This window comes from Brienomyrus brachyistius, unplaced genomic scaffold, assembly GCF_023856365.1.
Source record: "Brienomyrus brachyistius isolate T26 unplaced genomic scaffold, BBRACH_0.4 scaffold34, whole genome shotgun sequence".
Lineage (NCBI taxonomy): Eukaryota > Metazoa > Chordata > Actinopteri > Osteoglossiformes > Mormyridae > Brienomyrus > Brienomyrus brachyistius.
The window spans coordinates 406,001-421,516 of record NW_026042309.1 but is presented as its reverse complement, the minus strand read 5'-3'; the positions used below and the strand labels follow the sequence as shown (position 1 = coordinate 421,516).

At 49.8% G+C, this 15,516-nt stretch overlaps 1 long non-coding RNA gene across 3 annotated transcripts; it reads left to right on the top strand.

Annotated features, from left to right (window-relative positions):
• Nucleotides 1-11,512: 11,512 nt before the first annotated feature.
• Nucleotides 11,513-14,835, top strand: LOC125721569 (uncharacterized). Of its 3 annotated transcripts, none has more exons than XR_007385832.1 (5): nt 11,513-11,898; nt 12,136-12,391; nt 13,089-13,427; nt 13,848-14,544; nt 14,710-14,835. It is a non-coding gene; the product is annotated as an uncharacterized LOC125721569 (long non-coding RNA). The 3 variants fall into 3 exon arrangements; XR_007385831.1 differs by having other exon boundaries at nt 11,513-11,711; nt 11,847-11,898; nt 13,848-14,783; XR_007385830.1 differs by having other exon boundaries at nt 13,848-14,783.
• Nucleotides 14,836-15,516: the final 681 nt, after the last annotated feature.

The following is a 15,516-nucleotide window of genomic DNA, read 5'->3' as shown; positions in this document are numbered from 1 at the left end:
TATGGGCAATTTAGCAAGTCCAATTAGCCTCAGCATGTCTTTGAACTGTGGGGGGAAACCAGAGTACCCGGAGGAAACCCCACGACGACATGGGGAGAACATGCAAACTCCACACACATGTAACCCAGGTGGAGACTCAAACCCAGGTCCCAGAGGTGTGAGGCAACAGTGCTAACCACTGCACCACCATGCCGCCTCTCCTCTTTAAGTTACTAATATTAAATATTAATATAATACTAATGTAAGTGATATGGTCGGGTTACTGGGTTACTGACACGGGGCAGTTTCTGCCGTGTATGTTAGACTTTGCTAAATCTAGCATGACAAGTGGAACATTCTGTCTTTCTGTCACTGTTTTCTCTCTCAATCCAAGTCTTCTCTCTAAACCAGCAAACTTACAATCATTTAACTGTAGTTTCCTAACACGACTCCATCTTCTCGTAGTGTTTTGCTGTGTCAGTATGTCATTTACCTTCATATTCACATAGTTTAAAGTAACACTATCTGACGCTACAATATGCTTTTTTAAATCACTTTCAGAAAGGTTCGCTGATTGATTATTAGCAAACAGGTATATTTCTGTGCAGATACCAGATAACTGAGATACTAACTCATTCATCTTATAGCCAAAGTGTAACACAAGCTCCTGGAAGAACAATCTCACCCATGCAGAGAACAAGAAGTGCAGTAGCAATGCTGGACTGATGATTGTAACTGCCGGTCTCTCTGGCTCCTTTAAGAAGTTTTCTCTTAATTACTGCTTGACTTGAAAGATGTTTTTCTCTGAAGAAGGACAGTCGCACAACAAGCAGGTGCAAATGCAAGTCACACGTGTGAGTCCATATTTACACTCTGAGCTGAAGTCTGACACATGGCACCCGGACCTGCATTAGAAGGACAGGCCCTTACACATGCTGTACACCATCGCTATCACAAGGGGGCGACCACCTCTGTTTACAAAAATCCATCATGTGACGTATCCACCAAGTAATAGAATACTAGACTACAGGGAACTGCAAAGATTTCCCTCTCAGCCCAAACCCAGAGGTGATCCATCTACTGTATTTCTCTATCATGCTCCCCTATGAGCAAAAGTCATCACAGAACTAGTCCAAATGCATTCATAATATATTCATAATACTTAAATCATCCCCCTATTGGACAGAAACACTGTGGGTGTTTATTTCTGGAATGTTGAAGTCACTTGTGTGGGAGGAGCTTTGTCGGGATTGGCTAAAACAGGAAGAAGCAGACTTTGATAGGCTCATTTCTTTCTGGCTATTTCAGAATCATCTAGAAGGCTTTTGGCTGCTGCTTCGCTCCTAAGATGAGTTGATGGACCTTGTCATCGGGACTTGAGACATGGGACCATCTGTAATGTGATTAAATAAAAAAAAAAAAGTGAATCATTTTCTAACCCCACAGGATTAAGAGGCATTGCTGAATGAGCCTACATGTGATTTCCTGTTTCCATTCAGCCAGGTCAGTACTGGGACTCACCACTGACAGGTGTCCATTCTTGGCTTTGGCCTCCACCAGCCAGTGGTGCCTCAAGAAGTTTTTCATAGGGGTGGTCAGATGGGGCCACTGAAGATCTTGGGGTGGCACCAAAACCAAAAGCCGAGCTGAATTTCAGGAATTCTGTGAAATCTAGTTGAAAGCTATGAGAAAGATTTAAGGGATTGGCTACTGATATACTTTGATTTCTTGTGTTAAATTTAATGTTCCAGTGATCACATGTGCATAGACTTACAATTACATTGTACAATTAACATTTTAAGTTCCACAATAATCCTGTTTTAATGTGTTATATGTGTTATTCAGTTAATTGTTTTGTTACTGGGAATGAGCATAACCAAGTTTTAAAACACCACACTAGTCTCCAATTATATTAAATACAGCTTTGACTTATTTGACTGTTGCTGCATCTTTATGTACAATAAAATGTTGCATATAATATTCCCAAAAATGAAGAGATAAAATAAAAAGGCCTTACACATGTACATTTGCATATTTTTTATTATGGCCCACTGGCAGACAAACTGTAATACAGTAATCAAGTACAGTAATCAGTACAGTTTTATTTGCCTGTTGCTGTGCTTTTTTGCAAACAAATCTACAAAGTCATCAAAGAGAGAGAGGGAATGCCGGATCCATCAAATTGACAGGTCGGGTCAAAAGGTCACTTGTGGGCGGGGCTTGTGTAGGCGGGGCTTGGTTGTGGTGGTACGATGTGACGTCACGGGAGTTGGATTTATTTATTAATTATTTATTAAATTATTTATTATTTATTTTTAATTATTATTTATTATTATTATAAATTATTTATTTTAAATGATTTATTTAATTATTATTTTATTTTTAAATTATATTGAGGAGAGTGCTATATTGAGGAGAGTGCTTATGAGTGTGTGTGTGTTACACAGCCGGAGCTGAGCGGGGGTGGGTTACCTGATGGAGCGTGAGCGTACGGCGTGTCTGGTGTTACTGTACCGCGGTAAGGTCCCGGGCTTTGGAGAATCAGCAAAGGCCTTAGAACCCTGTGTCTGGTGCGGTACTGCGCTAAGGTCCCCACGGGCTTGGATAATCCTCGGAGAGAGCGATGCCGGAGAGCTGAGAGCCGTGCCGCTGCGCGAGTCTGATGCCGGAGAGCTGAGAGCCGTGCCGCTGCGCGAGTCTGTGAGAAACTCTGAGAGACTGAGACTCTGGGAGAAAATGATAAAGTTGGAGCAAAGAATGAGAGGAGGAGGAGGTGGAGGGTCTGTCGTCCAATAAAAACGCTTGGCGCTAGTTTTGACAATGTATGTGTGTTTCTTCCTCACGCAAGCGTTTGTATTGCTTACGTTTATGGTGCCACACTTTTGAAGGCCGTCTCTAAGGTCCGACGCAGCGCACCTGATTAACGAACAGTCAAAAGACACAGACAAGCCCCAGGACGCCGCGAAGTATTGAGCCAATGACATTGTGCCTTACCAAGCGTTTTCTCGTCTCTCGTTTTCCTGAATCCCTGTACCCATTCCGTCTGCCTTGTGTGCTTACCTTTCCTTGTCCTCGCCCTCTTCCCAGACCCGTTCCCGAACCTGACCCGTCTTCTCTCCTGCTGAGCCCGGCACGTCCTGTTCCCGTTTCCCCGTGTGTTCCAGTCCTGTGCCCCCGTGTAGGAAGGATTCCCCGGCTTCAGACCCACGCCTTTGGACATCGACTATTCTTTCAGCCTGTTCCCTCTAACCCGTCTCCAGTGCCGTTATTAAAAAGCGCTGTGAAACGCATTTCTGGATTCCTTTCCCTTTGTGGTGGGCAGTGTCACAGAATACTTCGCCTCATCGTGATGGATCCAGCGCACAGCGCAGCACTAGAGACGCGCCTGACCGCAGTGGAACAACTCCTCGCAGCGCAAGCGGCTCAAGTACCTCTGCCTGGTTCACCTCCCCGCCCTGTTGCGTCCGTCCCAATTGCGCTTCCAGAGCGCTATGACGGAGACCCCGACGCTTGTCGGGGTTTCCTCATGCAATGCGGCCTCTATGTAGAGGAACACCCGGAGATGTTCCGCACTCAGGACGCGGAGGTCCGTTTCGTCCTCTCCCTCCTTACGGGTCGAGCACGAGACTGGGCTACAGCGCTCTGGACGTCCCAGAGTCCACTAGTCGAGTCCGCTCGGGACTTCCGCCAAGCTCTGCTCGAGGTGTTTGATCACCCGGCGGTGGGACGCAGACCAGGTGATAGACTCCTGGACTGTCGCCAGGGGAGTCGCTCGGCGGCTGACTTCTCCCTGGAGTTTCGTACCATCGCTGCTGGTCTCCAGTGGCCGGACGACGCTCTGATGACCATCTTCCGCAGAGGACTGAACCAAGAGCTGCAAGACGAGCTCGCCTCGCGCGGAGAGGCTCTCACTTTCGAGGGATTCGTCAGACTAGCGGTTCAGCTCGACAACACGGTCCGGGACCGGAGACGCCGACGCACCCAAGCCGAGGCACGCAGCGTCCGACCAAGCCCCCCACCTGACGTTCCGGAGCCCATGCAATTGGGAAGATCACCCCTCACCGAGGCTGAACGACGGAGACGAACCCAGGGTGGCCTGTGTTTGTACTGTGGGGAGACAGGTCATCTACGCTACAGCTGTCCCCGACGCCCATGCCGAGAGGAGGACACGCTTCCGGTAGGTGTGGTGGTTGGGGCTGGGTCAACCCTACCGCAATTAGTAGTCCCGGTACACTTGAGTAATCAGGAGAGGGGCGAGTCTGTTCTGGCACTGGTTGACAGTGGGGCTGCAGGATCCTTTATTGATCAGACCCTGGCGCAGCGTTTAAGGCTTCCTCTGCAGAGACTCGCGCACCCGATGTCGGTCTTGGGAGTGACCGGAGGAAGGATCAGAGACGGTACCATCCGGTTCCGTACCCGCCCAGTCACTCTGCAAGTCGGGGTGCTCCACCGGGAAAAGGTGGAGCTGTATGTCCTAACCCACGCTAAGGATCCCCTTATTCTGGGTTTGCCATGGTTGCAGCTGCACAACCCGAGACTGGACTGGAGAACCGGAGAGCTCTTAGAGTGGTCACGTGAGTGCTTAACCGCCTGTATGAGTTTACCCTGTAGAGCTTCCAGGGTGGAGAGCCCGGAGCCAGAAGACATGGAGTCGATCCCAGAGGAGTATGTGGACTATCGGGACGTATTCAGTAAGGAACGTGCCTTCGCTCTTCCGCCTCACAGGACCTGTAACTGCGCGATCAAACTCCTGGAGGGAGCGAACCTTCCCAAGGGGAGGTTATACCCCGTTTCGCTCCAGGAGGAGAGGTCCCTTAAGGAGTACCTTCAGGAAAGCCTAAAACAAGGTATCATCCGACCATTTACCTCGCCAGTCACCGCCGGGTTCTTCTTCATTAAGAAGAAGGACGGAGGGTTGCGGCCGTGTGTTGATTACCGCGCCCTTAACGCTATCACGATTAAGCGAAGAGAACCCTTACCGCTGATACCGTCTTCGCTGGAGCAGCTTCGAGAAGCGAGATTCTTTACCAAGTTAGATCTCCGGAGCGCGTATAACCTGATCCGAATCAAAGAGGGAGACGAGTGGAAAACCTCCTTTGTAACCAGTAGGGGACAATATGAGTATCTCGTTATGCCATACGGGTTGGCTAATAGCCCGTCCATATTTCAAGCCTTCATGAATTCTGTATTCCAGGACTTTCTGCACCGGTGTGTAATCGTTTATATTGACGACATCCTCATCTACTCTCCCGACCTTCGAACCCATGTCCAACAGGTGAGACAAGTACTCCAGCGCCTGCGTGACCATCACCTCTATGCCAAGGCGGCGAAATGTGAATTTCATCGAACCCAGATACGGTTCCTCGGGTACGTACTCCACCAAGGACAGGTCGCCATGGAGGAGGGTAAAGTAGCCGCCATTCGGGATTGGCTGAAACCCCGCAATGTGAAAGAATTACAACGATTCCTTGGGTTTGCTAATTTTTACCGCCGATTTATTCGGAATTTTAGCCAGGTGGCGGCTCCCCTCACCTCCTTAACCCGAGGTTCGTCAACTCGCCTCTCCTGGACGGCCGAGGCGGCTTCTGCCTTCGCAACTCTGAAGCGATCCTTTTGCACCGCTCCGGTGTTAACTCACCCCTGTCCGGATCTTCCATTTGAGGTGGAGGTCGACGCCTCTGAAGCGGGAGTAGGAGCCGTACTCATCCAACGCAATCCTTTAACCGGCAAAAGACATCCCTGCGCATACTTCTCGCGCAAACTTTCGGCGGCAGAATGCAACTATTCAGTGGGAGATCGTGAGTTGCTGGCCATCCGCCTTGCCCTTGAAGAGTGGAGACACTGGTTAGAGGGGGCTCGTCATCCCTTCCTGGTCCTCACCGACCATCAGAACTTAGAGTACCTACAATCTGCTAAACGCCTATCGGCTCGTCAGGCTCGGTGGGCCGAGTGGTTTTCACGCTTCGAGTTCAAGGTACAATACCTCCCCGGAAGCAAGAATGTCAAGGCGGACGCGCTGTCCCGGCAATTCGACCCTCCTACACAAACCGACACCTCGCATCCCATACTCGACCCCACTTGTTTTTTGTCTGTCATCTCCTGGACCTTGGAGGACTCCATTAGGCAGGAGAACGAGGGGAGGTGTCCTCCCCCCGAGTGTCCCCCCAGTCTTCTCTTTGTTCCCCGCAGGCATCGCGGGGCCCTGCTGAAGTGGGTCCACGCCCAACGGAGTAGCGGACATCCGGGGGTCAGCGCCACCCAACACCTCCTCTCCCGCAGGTACTGGTGGCCGGGCTGGAGGCGAGAGGCTCAAGCCTACGTCGAGTCCTGCCCGGACTGTGCCCAAGTAAAGGCGTCCCACCAAAGCACCCGCCGGTCTCCTGCAACCCTTGCCAGTTCCGTCCCGACCCTGGTCTCATATCGCCATGGATTTTATTACGGATTTGCCCAGATCACGGGGTAAAACCATTGTCTTAACGGTGGTTGATCGCTTTTCTAAGATGTGTCGCCTGACAGCATTACCCAAACTCCCCTCCGCCGGGGACCTTGCCGACGTTCTAATTTCCACTCTATTCCGGTACTATGGTATCCCCGAGGACATAGTGTCTGACCGGGGTCCCCAATTCAGCTCCCGTGTGTTCAGGGAGATCTGCCAGAAACTGGGTATTAATCTCAGTCTCTCTTCGGCCTATCACCCCCAAACGAATGGCCTCGCGGAGAGAACGAACCAGGAAGTCACGAAGGCTCTAAGAATGATGTGCCGGGACGATCCCGCTACCTGGGCCTTCCAACTGGTATGGGCGGAATACGCCCTAAACGCTCGGGTGAGTCCTGTCACCAACTTATCCCCTTTTCAGTGCGTCCTCGGCTACCAACCACCCCTCTTTCCCTGGGACTCCCCGGAGGGAATGGTACCCAGCGTAGAGGACTGGTACCACAAGAGTCGTGGGACGTGGCAGCTGGTCCAACGGTCCCTGCAGACCCAGGCGGAGAAAAGACGCATCACGACCGATAAACGATGGCGAGCAGGACCCACCTACAGGGCGGGACAGATGGTTTGGCTTTCCACGAAGAATCTTCGTATCCCTGGCTGTCGTAAGCTCACCGCACGGTATATTGGTCCCTTTCGCGTCCTTCGGCAGGTGGGACCTGTGGCTGTCCGACTGCAATTGCCCAAGCTGTATCGCATCTGTCCCACGTTTCATGTGTCCCTGCTTAAACCTGTGAAGCTCAGTCCATTCCATCCGGCGATCGCCCCCCTTCCGGACCCGGCACTGGACGTACGGGACGAGAGTCCCACAGACGGGATTCGTGCCGTCCGGGACTCCCGCCGACGCCAGGGACAGCTCCAATATCTGGTGGACTGGGAGGGCAGAGGACCCGACGAACGCAGCTGGGTGCCCGCCACCTCCGTCTCGGATCCTACCCTCCCGCAGGCGTTTCACGCTGCGTATCCTACCAAGCCGGCGCCCCAGTCGCGGGGTAGACCCCGGATACGTCCTCGGCCTCCGGGAGGCGGCCGTCAGGGGGGGGGTAATGTCACGCCCACAGGGGCGGACCCCACAAGGTCCGACGCAGCGCACCTGATTAGCGAACAGTCAAAAGACACAGACAAGCCCCAGGACGCCGCGAAGTATTGAGCCAATGACATTGTGCCTTACCAAGCGTTTTCTCGTCTCTCGTTTTCCTGAATCCCTGTACCCATTCCGTCTGCCTTGTGTGCTTACCTTTCCTTGTCCTCGCCCTCTTCCCAGACCCGTTCCCGAACCTGACCCGTCTTCTCTCCTGCTGAGCCCGGCACGTCCTGTTCCCGTTTCCCCATGTGTTCCAGTCCTGTGCCCCCGTGTAGGAAGGATTCCCCGGCTTCAGACCCACGCCTTTGGACATCGACTATTCTTTCAGCCTGTTCCCTCTAACCCGTCTCCAGTGCCGTTATTAAAAAGCGCTGTGAAACGCATTTCTGGATTCCTTTCCCTTTGTGGTGGGCAGTGTCACAGATGACAGTACAGATATGGGTTAATAGAGAAACGATATGACTGCACCTGGTTGATATTGCGGCGAGCGGGGGGGGGGCCTATTCCTCCTAGGGCAGAGGCACAAGTATCTTCGAGGTCTTACCCTTCCTGCCAGCCAAAGAGCCACAAGTTTCATCCAGGCCTTACCCGGTGAGTATATTATTTCTTTTATTCGCGTGATAAAAATGCTAATTAATTAAATTAAATTAAATTAAAAATAACATTCTAATAATAGGTATTCTCTGTTTTTTCTATGTACAAGAGAGAGACTGCGCTGACCGGTCAAGAGAAAATCTACAAGAGACCTGAATCAGCAGTGTTATAAAGCACATAGCCAACGCTAATTAATAAAGAATTTAAGCATAATAGCCCAGACGTACCATGGCCTATAGCTGGTAGAAATGGAGCTATCCTACGGCCTACAAGATAAAAGCATATGGCACCAAATTGGAATCAGTAGTCTTTAAAAGAATAAATGGACTAGCAACTGTCTCTGGGGGAGCACCCCCGGTTAGGTACTATTAAGCAACATTTAGTGACATGCATCAAAACACATTTTTAAAAACTTTGACAGAATAAAGTCTTAGTTATTTTAATAAATATGTTTTTCAGTAAATGTTTATTCACGCGCATGTGGACAAACACACACCCCGGAGGTCAAACAAAAAAAAAGTTGATACAAACTACAGTTGTATCGGACACGCACACAAAAACACAAAAGAGTTTGCTCAATCAAAAAAACACCAAACATATATAGTTCACGTTTTTTATTAAAATGTATAAGGATTGTTTTGTTATAGCGAAATTTTAAATTAATATGAGTGGGATATAAGTCATTTAGGCAACAGGATTTGAGGAAGAACATAAATAGCAGCTAGAAATGACCGACCAGGCAGGCAGAAGTCTGCTTTTCTTATCTCACAAGTCATGGAAGGGTGGGAGGGGGGCCACATAAGTGTGGGGTAGGAACTGTGGAATCAGGCAGGGGTGCAAGAATTTAGGATTTAGTCTTGTTATTTTAAAGAAGGTGTATATGATTATTTAATTATATTTAATAGGAACCAGTAAGCTGCATTTAGCACCATGCTGCAAATACACATTAAAAAAACTTTAAAGAATAAGGTCTTAGTTATTTTAATAAAGACATCCTACAAGGTGCCCACGGCCCCAGCTTATATAATCTACAAGCTTGATCTGAGATGCTTGCTGGAGTACAATGCTAAGTTGACAACGGTAACGGAACTGCAGACTGTTTGATAGTTAATGAAACATAGTTCAAATTCAACAGTGTCAGCAGTCATCCACTATGCAGGGAGACTACAGATTCACTATAACGACCCCATTTATCTGCTGGTATTATTTAAAAATTGTTTTGACAGAATAAAGCCTTAGTTATTTTAATAAATATGTTTTTTCAGTAAATGTATATTCATGCTCATGTGCACCAACACACAAACACACACACACACACACACACACACACACACACACACACACCGGTGGTCAGGGGCTTTAAAGTGTTACGATCCTCAGTCTAGGGTTGAGGACCGCCAGAAAGGTAAAGGGAAAGGAGAGGGGAAAACGAGACAACCAGGGTATGGGAAAAGGGAACACGGGACACAAAGGGATCTTTTTTTGTATTTTTTTATGTTTATTCACAAAGACCTTCACACACAATAGGGCAACAGACTTCGGGAGTGACACCGGCAAAACAATAAACAAAACACCACTAACGAATACGTCCCAAACTAAGCTAACTCTAAACGAAAAGAAAATGACACAGACTAATCCTAACTCCCTAACCAAAACACAGAATAAGCAACACGTACGCAAACCAAAACAGCCGTCACTCCCTACGCACTTAACAGAAACGGACATACAGAACACCAAAGCCGAAACACAGTATCCGAGGGGCGAAGCAAGAGAGGAGTCAGGAGGAAGGCAATAGATCATAAACCAGAAAGCAGTCAAAACCAAAGGCAAAGGTACAGAGGGATAAGGCAAGAGACGAAAACCGGAAAACCAAAAACTGTCATACACGATAAATCACAAGAACACAAGCAAACCAATACAGCAAAAACCAACTATGAGCAGAGCTGCCGCTACTCTCCCGCGCCGGCCTTTTCAATTCACGAACGCGGAAGTAGCGTCGAGGCTCGGGGCGTGGCCAGGTCCGGGAGGCGGAGACGAAGGCAGCCGAACAACAATCAGGACAATCCCCCCCCCAAACCTTACGGCACGTAACACCCCCCCACACAAGAGCGAACCTGCCAGGTGTTCGCAATCCTCCATAACTGCGGGCATACAAAATAAATAACAAGTAACTAATAGACAGGAAGAACCGGAATCAGGCTCGGGAGAGGGCGTCAGCCACGAGATTAGTGACCCCTTTTTTATGTACGATCTCTAAATTAAACGCCTGGATAATGAGAGCCCAACGCATTAACCGCTGGTTAGTGTTACACATCCGAGCGAGGAAAACCAAAGGATTGTGGTCTGTATACACCACTACCGGACGAGCACTGTCCCCTACATATACTTCAAAATGCTGTAAAGCTAAAAGGAGGGCTAGGGCTTCCTTCTCGATTGTGCTATACGCTAACTGGTGTTTTAAAAATTTCTTGGAGAAGTAGCATATAGGATGGTTCAACCCGTGACTGTCTTCCTGCAGGAGGACGGCACCAGCACCCAATCCACTGGCATCTACTTCTAACTTGAACGGTTTGGCAAAGTCGGGGGCAGCTAGGACGGGGGAACTACTGAGCAACATTTTCACCGAATCGAAAGCACTCTGGCAGTCTGGGGACCACACAAATGGCACCCCCTTACGAAGCAAGTGAGTAAGGGGCATGACAACCTCTGAGAAATTTCGGCAGAAACAACGGTAATACCCTGCCATCCCGAGGAACCGCTTCAGCTCTCGCGGCGTCTTCGGAAAGGGGAATAAACGGATAGCCTGGACTTTTATGTCCAGGGGCTTAACCTCGCCTCGACCCACTAATTTCCCCAAATAGCTGACCCTGCCCTGTCCGAATTCACATTTTTCGAGGTTGAGCACCAGCGAAGCCTTTTGTAACCGAACAAACACCTGTTCAAGGGAACTCACATGCTGTTCCCACGAGTCGGAATAAATCACCACATCATCTAGGTAAGCCTCACAATTTTGGACACCACATAATACTTTATGCATCAGCCGCTGGAAGGTGGCTGGGGCATTCCGTAATCCGAAGGGCATGACTGTATATTGGAGGAAGGTGTCAGGGGTAGCGAACGCGGAAATCTCTGAAGCACGGGGGGTCAGTGGAACTTGCCAATAGCCCTTTAATAGGTCCAACTTAGTCACGTATTTTGCAGAACCGATACGGTCAACACAGTCTTCCATACGAGGCAGGGGGTAAGCATCTGGACGAGTCACGGCATTAACCTTCCGATAATCCGTGCAGAACCGGAACGTCCCATCCGGTTTGGGAACAAGCAGGCACGGGGAACACCAAGGACTATTGCTGGGAACCGCAAGACCCGTCTCTACCAGGTAAGCGGTCTCTCGAGATAACACAGCTCTCTTCCGGGGGTTGACCCGGTAGGGATGCTGCTTAACGGGAGCGTGATCACCAACGTCGATATCATGTTCTCCAGCAGGGGTACGCGAAGGGGTATCAGCGAACAGGGGTCGGAAGCGATCTACTAGGGACAAAATGTCAGTTTGGGCTGACCCAGGTAAGTGGCTGAGCCGGGACGTAAGGTTTTGCAGAGCCTCTGAGTTAGGAAGGCGAGCACAGGGGAGACAATTCCTACCGAGGTGTAAGTCATCAGTCTCTGGTGAGTACTTACTGAGAGACACGACGCCCACAGGAGCGGGGACCGGAACAGAAGTAGGCGAGGGGACGGGGACCGAGCGATCAAGGTACGGTTTCAACATATTTATGTGGCACACGCGAGTCTTCCTCCTACGGTTTGGGGTCTCTACAACATAGTTGGTGGGGCTAAGCCTTTCTAGTACCACATATGGACCTGAGAATCGGGCGCTAAGGGAGGAACCGGGCAACGGGAGAAGGACTAAGACACGATCACCAGGCTGGAAACACCGGGGTTTTGCAGACTTATCAAATTGCCCTTTCATTTTCTTCTGTGCTATTCCCAGAGACTGTCGAGCCAATTCCCTAGCTGTAGACATCCGGTCCCGAAGGGATTTCACAAACTTGGACACATCCTGCGTAGAGGAGGACGCATCGGGGGATAACCACTGCTCCTGTAACGCCTTCAGGGGACCTCGAACAGTGTGGCCAAAGACAAGTCCAGCAGGACTAAACCCGGTCGATTCTTGGACAGCATCGCGTATTGCAAAAAGTAGAAGGGGCACTCCCTCATCCCACTCTCTCCCTGCATCTAAACAAAAGGTACGAAGCATATTTTTGAAGGTTTGGTGGAAACGCTCCAGCGCCCCTTGGCTCTCAGGGTGATAGGCGCTGGAGACGGTATGACGTATTCCTAGCTCGCGAACAACTTGTGCGAATAACTTCGACATGAAGTTCGTGCCTTGGTCGGATTGCACACACTTAGGCAGCCCAAAAGTAGTGAAGAACTTAATTAACTGCTTTACTATGACGGGAGTCCGGAGACTACGGACAGGAATAGCTTCCGGGAAACGAGTGGCGGCACACATGAGGGTGAACAAATACATGTTACCCGAACGAGTTTTTGGCAATGGACCTACGCAATCGATCAACACACGCTCAAAAGGTTCGCCAATAGCCGGTACCGGATGTAATGGAACCGGTACAATAGCTTGGTTCGGTTTACCTACCAGCTGACACACACGACAGGTTTTACAATATCTCTTCACGTCCGTATTAACACCTGGCCAAAAAAAATATGCTAAGAGTCGATTTAAGGTTTTTCTAATTCCAAGATGCCCCGAACACGGGTGGTCATGAGCGAGAGACAACACATACTCCCGATATAACCCAGGGACTACCACCTGAAATACAGTAGCCCACTCAAAAGGCGAGTCCGGAGGGGTCCATTTCCTCATTAATACCTGGTTGCGGTAGAAATAGGCTGTGGGGTGGTTCTTTAATTCTTTCTGGTTCACAGCGGAGGTACGACACGCTTCCAATGACAAATCCTCCGCCTGTGCCTTGGTCAAAGCGTCCGTAGTGGAAGGGACCTCAGGGGACACAGCAGGTTCCACGGAGACCAGGGAGTCCGAGTCACAAGTCGAAGGTGTTGGGTCGGACATAAATGTCTCAGCCAGCTGAACGTCGGCGAACTTGCACTGCTGGGCCCGTGTCAGCACACAAGCCGGGAACACCTGGGGCAGTTCCGCCGCAACGTCATCGGCGCAGATCTCCGGCTCTGGGGCAACTTCAGGAAGGGGAACGATCCTTTTCCCCGCAATGTCATTCCCCAGAATGAACGTGACCCCTGGAACAGGTAGCTGGGACTGGACCGCAACACGCACAAGTCCGGAGAAATCAGGAGTACATAAATATACAGTATGCAACGGAACCGCAGCCACACACAGATCGATACCTTGCACCAGTACGTCGGTGCCACAGTAAGTGGTACCATCTAAAGGTAAAATTCCTTCAATTACGAAAGACTGGGCCGCTCCCGTATCCCGTAGGATAGTTACCGGGTGACGTACCCCGTCTTCACCGAGCGACACCGAACCAGGAAACACAAATGGCTGGAATGTAGGTTCAACAGTTTCACATGTCGGTAATACATTAACACGAGCTGCGATCTGCACCTTTCTGGTCGCTGCACGGGTCTCTTTACGTTTAAGAGCGGGACAAACAGAAATGATGTGACCCACCTCATGGCAATAGAAACACTCTCTTTTCTCTACAGGTGGTGAATAAGAAGCGGACGAAGGAGAGGATATCACAGGACGGGAACCGAGTTTGCGAGGCAAAGGGGTTGGGGTAAACACAGTCTTATGGGTCAGAATAAATTCATCAGCCAGAGTAGCAGCTAAAGCTAAACATGTTACCTTTTGTTCATTCAAGTATACTACTACCCGATCATGAACACAATTTTTAAATTCCTCTAACAGCAATAGTTCCTTGAGTTGCTCAAAGTTGGTAACACCACACGCAGCACACCACTTGTCAAACAACAAAGCTTTCTCACGGGCAAACTCAACATGGGTTTGGCTGGCGGTTTTAACCAGCTTCCGGAAATTCTGCCGGTAAGCCTCAGGTACTAATTCATACGCCCTTAATACGGTAGCCTTAACAATGTCATAATCAAGACTCTGGGCTAACGCCAGAGCCGAGCAAACTTCCTGAGCTTTCCCCACTAACTTGCATTGCAGAAGCAATGACCACAAATGTCTAGGCCAGTTCAAGGTCGTAGCAATCTTCTCAAACATAGCGAAGTAAGCATCCACCTCATTCTCCCGAAACACAGGAACAAGAGCGATATGGCGACTAACATCAAAGTCAGAATTTCTACCTCCAATTTCCTGGGAGACTGGTGAACCTGAGGGAGAACGAAGGCTAGACCGAGGAGCGTCTGGGGCATCAGCCTGGTCACGGGCGGGCAGGTCGGCTTGAGGGGTTGTACGTGGTGATTGTACTCGACGCGGAAGGGGAACAGGTTTTTGTTCACCCATACCCATTCTGCGCAGTGCCACCTCCTTGTCAGCTTCAACCTCCACTTCCCGGACACGGAGTAACTGAGCCTGGTACTCCTGCCTTTTAATCTCCAGTTCCAGCTCCCTAAGTCGAATTGTCAGCAGCAGATCCTCCCTGGCTGAGCGTGGATCGCCGAGATCCATGCGGATCCCTGTTCCCAGATCAACGCTGCCGGCTTCCGCCGTAGCTGTCAACGGTACAGGAGTGGGTGCAACACTCGGCGAGCCGCCTAACTCGGGTAGGATACCCTGCCGAATCAGCTCGTCCTGCAACGCTTGCTTTATAACCCGCTTAGAGGCTTCAGCGGGGACCGAAACATTAAAGAAGTCTGCTATTCCTAGCAGATCGTCCTTACGGCACTTATCAAACTGTTCGAGTGTGGGGTAGAGGGTGAAAGCAACGAGATCGAACCGAGCCATTTCCACTACACAACCACACACCCCCCCCCCACAAAAGAAACCGCCAGGCAAACACCAGAAAAAAGAAAGGAACGGACGAGCCCCCAATTTCTGTTACGATCCTCAGTCTAGGGTTGAGGACCGCCAGAAAGGTAAAGGGAAAGGAGAGGGGAAAACGAGACAACCAGGGTATGGGAAAAGGGAACACGGGACACAAAGGGATCTTTTTTTGTATTTTTTTATGTTTATTCACAAAGACCTTCACACACAATAGGGCAACAGACTTCGGGAGTGACACCGGCAAAACAATAAACAAAACACCACTAACGAATACGTCCCAAACTAAGCTAACTCTAAACGAAAAGAAAATGACACAGACTAATCCTAACTCCCTAACCAAAACACAGAATAAGCAACACGTACGCAAACCAAAACAGCCGTCACTCCCTACGCACTTAACAGAAACGGACATACAGAACACCA